This window comes from Macrobrachium rosenbergii, chromosome 2 (genome assembly GCF_040412425.1).
Source record: "Macrobrachium rosenbergii isolate ZJJX-2024 chromosome 2, ASM4041242v1, whole genome shotgun sequence".
Taxonomy (NCBI): Eukaryota; Metazoa; Arthropoda; class Malacostraca; order Decapoda; family Palaemonidae; genus Macrobrachium; species Macrobrachium rosenbergii.
Window position 1 is genome coordinate 33,933,765 of NC_089742.1, and position 9,248 is coordinate 33,943,012.

General features: G+C 39.1%; 1 long non-coding RNA gene across 1 annotated transcript in view; it reads left to right on the forward strand.

Moving 5' to 3' along the window:
* The first annotated feature begins 4,564 nt into the window (after positions 1–4,564).
* The window catches only part of LOC136844921 (uncharacterized), a 143,556-nt gene continuing 138,872 nt past the window's right edge, over positions 4,565–9,248 (forward strand). The window contains exon 1 of the long non-coding RNA XR_010855010.1: positions 4,565–4,749. This is a non-coding gene — a long non-coding RNA (uncharacterized lncRNA). The remainder of the gene's footprint in view (positions 4,750–9,248) is intronic.

A 9,248-nucleotide genomic window follows, 5' to 3' on the forward strand; every position in this document is an offset into this window, starting at 1 on the left:
ACAAATCACGTGCATATTTTTTTTTTTTTATTTTTTTGTATTTTATCATGTTCACCTGAGTCTCGCAAAGATACCTGAATGTGCCAGGCCCCTGCACTGATCAGACTCAGTTGAAACACTGCACAAGTCAGGGAGCCCAAAAATACCTTTCTGACCGAATGTGCGAAGGCTTCTGCTGAGCAGAGTCAGTTGAAGAATTACAAGTCACTAAATCCAAGAATACCTTGTTGACTGAGTGTGCAAAGGCCCATACTGATCAGATTCAGTTGAAAAATTACAAGCCAGAGATTCCAAGAGCACCCTGCTGACTGAGTGTGCAAAGGCCTATGCTGATCAGAGTCAGCTGAAAAAATTGCACGCAATCGGTCTAAGAACACCCATTTAGCAATATGGCGTTAATCGAAGTAGATGGGATTATGCTAATGGGTATGGAAGGGGGAGAAAAAATAGATGGGTCTAAAGGGTTGATAGAAGTGGGGGGAGGGTGTTTGGTAATGAAGTAAGTGATACAAATAACCTTTCACTGATCAATCCTCGATAAAGATTTTGCAATTAACCAGAGGTAGGGGGAAGATATGGAATGGGAGGGGAGGGAATAGATTAACCAAGAGTTAAGGGTGGGCTGTAATGGTTGGAACAGAGTGGGGTTGGGCTGGTAGTACCATATCCCCTCCCTCATCTTCCCTACCAACCACCTACCCAGTTTGTGCACTGTACACTAATTTACATATGAAAAGAAACATAGGCCTAGCAGGCCCTTCCCAGTCTCAACATTTTGATCATATCGTCTGCTTTGTGTTATATGAGTGTCTGATTCGACTTTTGCTTTGTGTCATCGGCTACGAGGCATCTCTCTCTCTCTCTCCCTCTCTCTCTTACTCACTCAGATGGGGATCTAGTAATCCTATGATGACCAGAGGATTGTCATCACAATCTCGTTTCGTGATTCAGTTTTGTTTCAACTTTCTCCCCCCTCCTCTCCTTCTCTCTCTCTCTCTCTCTCTCTCTCTCTCTCTCTCTCTCTCTCTCTCTCTCTCTCTCTCTCTCTCTCTCTCTCTCTCGCACACACACACATGTACTGTACACGCTCTCATACTCTCCTTTTTCTCCCTCTCGCATATACACTCTTTCTCTAACTTCCCACCCCCTCACACACACACACACACACAAACATACATATTTTCAGACACAAATCTCTCTCTCTCTCTCTCTCTGTCTCTCTCTCTCACATGCACACACACACACACACACACACACACACACAAACATACATATTTTCAGACACAAATCTCTCTCTCTCTCTCTCTCTCTCTCTCTCTCTCTCTCTCTCTCTCTCTCTCTCTCTCTGCAACACCACGCTCCCATCACCTCAATAAATACCTCCTCATTGCACCCCTGTACTTCATTTCATTATCTCCAATTTTGCCGCCCTTCGATTTCCCCTCATATTTCCCATTTCAAGTTTCCCTACAAGTTCCCCTCCTGTCCCCCTCTCGGCGTTCCCCTCTCGGGACCCTCCGCGCGCGCCACCTGGTGTCCTTGAGGCATCCGTAATCGAATAATCACGTGACCATATAATCACTTAAGTCGTAAACAAAATTCACCAGGCTCCGTCAGAAGTCTGGCAATCACCCTCCTAAACCCTGTCAGCCATAAGGAGTAACCCCACTCCCACAACGCTTCTATACCCATCCCCCACCCCACCCCATCAACCATTAGACCTACACGTGCCGGCCTGGACTTAATCTCAGTAAGCTTGTTCCCTCTTATTTTAAGTCCTCCGGTGAATAAATGATGAACGCTTCACTCGGCGACCACCGGTGAATCATTGCTACTTTTATTTACTTTACGATGTTCTACGAACAAAAAACATAAAGTCATGTAGCCTATCATTAAAATAACAACAGAATACGTCACTTGGGTTTCCACGGTACTGTATTGTGTGCATACATTAATTAATCAGCTTGCAAAGTCATTACTCTGTAATGGAAGGTCATTACCAATCACAAGATCACAGCATCACGACCCACTAATAATCTCTTACATCTAGACCTACAATCAGGGTTAGCTGCAGCGGCCAGAGCTGACGTCGAAATATACTGTAGTCTTCTCTAAACATCCGTCATGGCAACATTGCTAATGATGTCGGCTACACTTATTTATACATAAGGCACGAGATTATAAACATAAAAATAATGTAAAGATAACTGTATTAATAATTATGCCCTACTGAGTTACTACAGATAAACCCAAGCTATAATGATGTCAAGGTACCAGTAACAAATACTTGGTAAAAATACAAACCACAGAAAGTTTTACTAGAAGTAGACCTCCCGGTCATACTACCAATGTCTAACATACACGTTTCAGTGGCGTGTTTTCTCCATTAATGTTTTCTTCATAGGTGATAAAAGTCACTATGTTATAACTGAAATTGTTCAAAAGACACGACTGACTCCGTCAGAACTCACCAGAATCCATTCTGATGCGAATGTTACATAATACTTGTCAGTCCACTTTCATACTGATCTTAGTTACACCCTTCCCTATACACTTATTTATTATGAAAGTAAGTAGAAATAACGTCATCAGAATAGAACAGAGAGTTGGTTAATCCCTTGATGCATTGAGTGGAGAGGGCGATTCAACTGTAGCTCTTTTAAATCCCTTCGGGTCTTTAAACTTTCGCCGAGAGAACATCCGAGAACTCTCTATTAACAAAGCCGGGATTAATAATATGGAAACCACGTGTACATCGATGCATAGAACGTTGCGAAATGATTTGTTTATAAATGAAAAATGATGTAACAGCAGAGTAATTATCCCATGTGAGAAAAGAAAGGCTATGACAGGTTTGTCTTATTCAAACCAAGCATCTAGTTTGTCTTGTGACTTTAGTTTCCCCAGTGATGTTAAAAGGAGCACATCATTTCTTACGGTTTTTTTAAATACGTCTTTGCCTTTTCTCACATTTAGCAATTTCCTAACTAAAAACGTCAGAAAACCGTAGAACCATCGGTCCTGATTTCGAGTGTCTGTCTATTATTTTGTTGACACTGATAGACATTATGAGTAGGCAAGCTGGTGCGAGGCAAAATCAGGCTAGGCCTACGTGCAAGAGTATATTCCCACTTATCTCGTACTAAGCACAGCGAAAGCTTACCATTATTGAAAACGGGTATATTAATCTTATTTAAGGGAGATAAAAAAAATCCACTGTTGGAGGCGCAGAGATGTATGTTTTTCAACGGTGTGTCGATTTTACCTCGAACCCGGTGACGACAACGAAGTCTATATGTGATGTGGAAAAGCTAGGCTTAACTGAAAATCACATGCACTTTTCGATGAACACTAGTATAGGAGTAGGGTAGGTTGTTTAATGTTATAGTTTTTATATGAAAAATGCCTAACTTCCTCAAATAATCAAGTTTAAAAGAAGTCTAGGCCTAGTCCTATATCGATGATAGAGGCTTCACTGTCATTCCCCCCCCCCCAACTTGCTTGCTCTTCTCTCGTCGTGTCCTCTCCCCTGCATTTTTTTCTCATCCTCTGCCAGCGTACATAGTCATGGCCGTTTGTCAATAAATGATAATTTTTCGATGCCGGATGATTTGAAACAGAACACAGCCTACAAGTGGCGCTGGCTCTTGCAAGGAGTTGCCATTAATATTACCATTATCACTGGCTCTTGCAAGGAGTTGCCATTAATATTACTATTATTACTAATTCTTTTAATCTATAACTCGTCATCAGTCATATGGAACAAGTTTATAACACCATTAGCTTACAATAGTTGCCCCAGGAGAGATTACCCATGAGAAATGTATCAACAACATGCAAATATGAAAATCACTGTCATATAAACTTGAACTAAACAAATAAATAAAAGTTTACTCACAAAACCAGCGAGCCAGAAGAACAATGGCAATGAGGTATTGTATTTTCGAGCAGTATTTCAACAGTATGTCGTTAATTTATGGGAATTAAATCGGATATAATATAACACTTCACAGGGTCAACAGTAAAAAAGATGTTAACTGTATACCATGGTACTAAGTAGTTTGGTTTTCCGCCACCAGGGCGGCGCTGTTTGCAGCCGCCGCAGTGTTGCCAAAGCAGGGCTGAGAACCACAAGCATGAGAACCTACGTAGGTCCGCAGATTTAAATCGCATTATTCAGGAATAAAGACTTCCCTTAATCACTTTACACATTTTCACTTTCTAAAATCGAACTTTTCCCTTTTAGAAAGTGAAATTATGCAAAGTCTTCTGCATAATAAGTCTTGAAAATATAAAGATCAAACTTGATACGTCTGCGTCCAGATTAAACCTTGTTTGCCAACCACGTTGGTTTCTGTAAAAATTTTATCATAACAATTGCCTTGGAAACGATTATAATTCCGTCTCAACGCATGAATAACGCAACGTGAATTCGAAAATTTACTCTAAAATGTACATCAATTAGACAATAAATCTGGTGAGGTTTGGGTACGTGATTATTGATGCTTAATCATTTTTGTTTTACTGGTGGAACAAGAATGGGCGGTGAGGGGATCGTGGCAACACTGTAAATGCAGCCACCTGCAAAAGCCGGTGAATCGACGAAGTTGAATTGGCGCTTATAATAGTGCGTGCTGTGATAATTTTTTTCTTTTCGTTCATTATCATCATAGTGTTACGTTGTGCTTATTGTAATAGCTGAAAAGGACGTAGGATTTCTTCAAGACAAAATGGAATAACATTCATCAGGTAAGCGAAGCGTAGTGATCATTATTTAACCATAATTCTGGGGTGGTCAGTAAAATGTCTTGTTGGCAGAAGATTCGCTTTCTGTTAACATGTTTTATACTTTCAGTGTATTATTGTGGCACGTAAGTTTATGTCTATTTTAATTTTTATATCAGTACGTCATTAGTCATATATATGCTACATAATATAAAGTATAAACGATCTAGGTTGTTCTTAACAATGATTATTAGTAAGTAGGCCTAGGCCTATAGATTAATGGTTGTGTCAACGTGTCTAGTTTTGCAAACATGTTACTGATAAGTGTAATGACGTTTTCAATTTTGGAATCAGAAAATCGTTGGTTATTTATATGCTATATAATGCAGAGTGAAAAAAAAAATGGTGCTCGTTATTGAAAATGTTTAGTAATAGGTAGGCCTAGGCCTATAGGTTACTTCTTGTGCCAACAAGTCTTGCCCTTTAAACATGTTGATACATAGACACCGGCTGTATTTTGTTGGTGATTATGAATTCTTTGTAGTACGTAAATCTGTAGGAAACTGTTTATGCCACCAAATTTTCAGTTTCAGACATATTGAGGCAGCGTTAGAATCGTTTAACGTGATGCAGATTTTTAAACGAGTTTTTTCACGATATTCCGAGGCGTCACACTCGGTGAGAATATTTTTCAGGACGATGGTTGTAAACGAACCCTAGAAAACAACTTCTATTCTCGATTCAAAGTAATAATAGTTATATGACTGTTAATGCGTAACAAATCTTGGTTTACGTTATGTTTTCATTAAACGATATGTCTTATACGATGGGCGATAGCAAGAAAATGAAGTTTGGTTAGTTTAGACTAAGCATATTCCCTCAAACTGCTCATTTGGTAAGATGCCATATAATTTAAACCTTACTCTAAAAGCAACTAAATTTCGATCGTCTTCTCTTTTGGCATTGCATATTAATATAATAGAGAGTTATATATATATATATATATATATATATATATATATATATATATATATATATATATATATATATATATATATATATATATATATATCTTCTCTTTAAGGAAAAAGTTATCGAATCATCGTGCCAAGGAAAAATTAGCCTATGAGAAAGGTGACAATGACGTTTACTTTGGCTAGGCAAAATCTAGGCTTATGCAGGTGTTTTTATTGTTTTGTCCCTTCGTTTACAAGTAATTTGTTTTCGAATAAGTCAAAATTACTTTCTTATGTTAGTCTTTATTTGTCATTTCTCTATAAGTATCGTTCCAAAGCCTCAGAATGGAAAAATATGACTATGCCTTTAGCCGTCGTCTGTTGGTTAACGAGACGTTGAGCATGGCGGGTGAAAATCACATTTCGCTAAACGTGTTTGAAAACTTTCGCTAAACAAAGCTCCCGGAACTACCAAACTGGCTAAACATGCTAAACGAAATGCAGTTTGTGCAGTTTGTTCAGTGAATGTGATACAGACTTCATGGCGGCGCTAATTCTTGCTCGCCATTAAAAATGCTTGCAGGTAGGTGGGCCTAGAAGCTATTGTTTGTTAACGTGTTTCATCTTGATATTATAACGGTGGTGCATGACGACAATAGTTGTTTGTGTATATATATATTTTTTATATATATAATACTAAAACTGACATTTTTTTGTTTGTTTATTTGTCTGTTTGTTTGTTTGTTAGTTGGCACACTAGAGCATACGACCAAATGTTAATTTAGCTGTGTCCTCCTCCTCCTCCTTCCTTCTCTCCCCCTTCCCTTCCCTCTTCATCCCCCTTCCTTTCTCCCCTGTCCTCTCCCAATCCCTCCCCATCCCTTTCCTTCCCCCCCCTTCCTCCCCTCCCATTCCCCCTCTCTTCCCTCTCCTCCTGCCATCTCCCTCCCAATCCTTCTTCCATACCCTTCTCCCTCCCCCCTTCCCTCTTCCCATCCCTTTATCAGGGGGGCTGCATTAGGAGGAGGTTAGTGGAGGCTGTGTGTTAGGCTTTAGTGAGGGGTGGAAAGGATGTGTGTTTAGGTTTAGTGAGGGGTGTGTGTTTAGGTTTAGTGGGGGCGAGTTAAAGTATGGTAGGGTGTGTTTGGGTTTTGTGAGTGGTGTGTGTTTTGGTTGGGGGGGGGTGCGTTTAGGTTTAGTTGGGGGTGCATTAAGATTTAGTGGGAGGGGTGTTTAGGGTTGATGGGAGAGGTGTTTAGGTTTAGTGGTGGGTGTGTTTAGGTTTAGTGAGTAGGGGGTGCATTTGGGTTTAGTGAGGGGTGTGTCTAGGTTTAGTTGAGGTGTGTTTTTATGTTTAGTGAGGTTATGTTTAGGTTTAGGGGGTTGCATTTAGGTTTAGTGGGAGGGATGTTTATGTTTAGTGGAGGATGTGTTTAGGTTTGGTGGGAGGGGTGTTTAGGTTTAGTGGTGGATGTGTTTAGGTTTAGTGAGGGTGTGTTTTGGTTTAGGGAGTGTGTTTAGATTTAGTTGGAGATGTGTTTCGGTCTAGTGGGGTGCGTTTCTATTTAAGGTGTGTTTAGGTTTAGTGGGGGTGTGTTGAGGTTTAATGAGGGGTGTGTTTAGGTTTAATGGAGGGGTGCATTTAGGTTTAGTGGGTGGTGTGTGTTTAAGTTTAGTGGGGCTGTGTTTAGGTTTGGTTGGAGGGGTGTTTAGGTTTAGTTGGGTATGTTTCTATTTAAGGGGTGTTTAAGTTTAGTTGGGGTTAGGTTTAGTTAGTGTTTTAGTTTAGTGGTGTGTTTAGGTTTTAGTGGGTGATGTGTGTTTAGGTTTAGTGGGGGTGTTTAGGTTGTGGGGATGTGTTTAGGGTTTAGCAAATGATGTTTTAGGTTTAGTGGGGGTGTGTTTAGGTTTGGTGGGAGGGGTGTTTAGGTTTAGTGAATGATGTGTTTAGGTTTAGTGGGGTGTGTTTAGGTTTGGTGGGAGGGGTGTTTAGGTTTAGCGAATGATGTGTTTAGGTTTAGTGGGGTGTGTTTATGTTTAGTGGGGGATGTGTTTAGGTGTACTGGGAGTGTGTTTCTATTTAAGGTGTGTTTAGGTTTAGTGGGAGTGGGTTTAGTTTAGTTAGGGGTGTGTTTAGGTTTAGTAGTGGATGCATTTAGGTTTAGTGGGTGGCGTGTCTTTAAGTTAAATGGAGGTGTGTTTAGTTTTGGTGGTAGGGGTGTTTAGGATTAGTGTGGGATGTGTTTAGGTTTAGTGGTGGTGTGTTTCTATTTAGGGGTGTTTAGGTTTAGTTAGGGCTGCATTTAGGTATAGTTAGGGCTGCATTTAGGTTTAGTAGGGGCTACATTTAAGTTTAGTGGGTGGGGTGTGTTTAGGTTTAGTTGGGGTGCGTTTACATTTGGTGGGAGGGACGTTTAGATTTAATGGGCGATGTGTTTAGATTTAGTTAATCAAAACCACACCACGTGTTACTTCCTTTCTAAGTTAAATGATTGGCTGTCATTCAGAGTTTTCCTGGGCAATGAAAAAAAAGACAGTTTATTCGTTACTCTACGAATTTGAAGTTAAAGAGAAAGTTACTTGCGGGGAATATGAATTATTAACTCATGAAATTTTCATGCGATTCATGAAGTTTTCTTGCATCATGGCAACTGATTTGCACGCTGCTTATTTAGATTGTGAAGTTTTTTCTGGTCATACATAACTTTTTATTTTATGTAAGATTTTGAATTTTCATAGGCTTAGTTTGCGGATTATATATATATATATATATATATATATATATATATATATATATATATATATATATATATATATATATATATATATATATATATATGTATATATATATTATAGATATAATATCGTTTATATATATATATATATATATATATGCACAATACATATCAAAAGATAATCGTCGCCTTCAAAAAGATAACTAAACCTAGGAGAGTGTGAAGTTTTAAAAATATATAAAGAAATAATTTACGGCCAGAAAAAAATCTCCACAACCTTGAGAAACGACGTGCAAATACTTACGAGGAAGCGGGAAGACGCCATAAATCACTTAAAAATAAAGTGACGTAATGGTTTAAATTCTCTTAAGTAACTTTCACTTTAACTTTCACTCTAACTTTCGCTTGAAATGCTTAAAGTAACGTCCATTCGTAACTCAGCGGTGAAAGGTTAGGCATTTTGGGGAGATGGGAGTCGGCTCACCGGTATTCTTTGTTGTTTCGGGGGTTTTAATACTTAAAAAATTACAACAAAGGATTTGGCGAATTTCACTCTGTCGTCGTCGGCGGCGCCATACGATGATTGGTTCCAAAGTGCATGGCTTTTTTTTTTTTTGGGTGGGGGGGAGGAAGGGATGACCCATCCATTCCTCTCTCTTTCTGCGGTTCTCCTTGCATAGGTAATGTTGTGCTTATTGATTCGACCCGCAAACTCGCTTAACCTGGAGAATTTTCATGGTGTAAACTAATGCTATTGTGAATTGTGATTTAGACCAACGTTGAAAACTAGTCTGTTGGCTATATATATATATATATATATATATATATATAT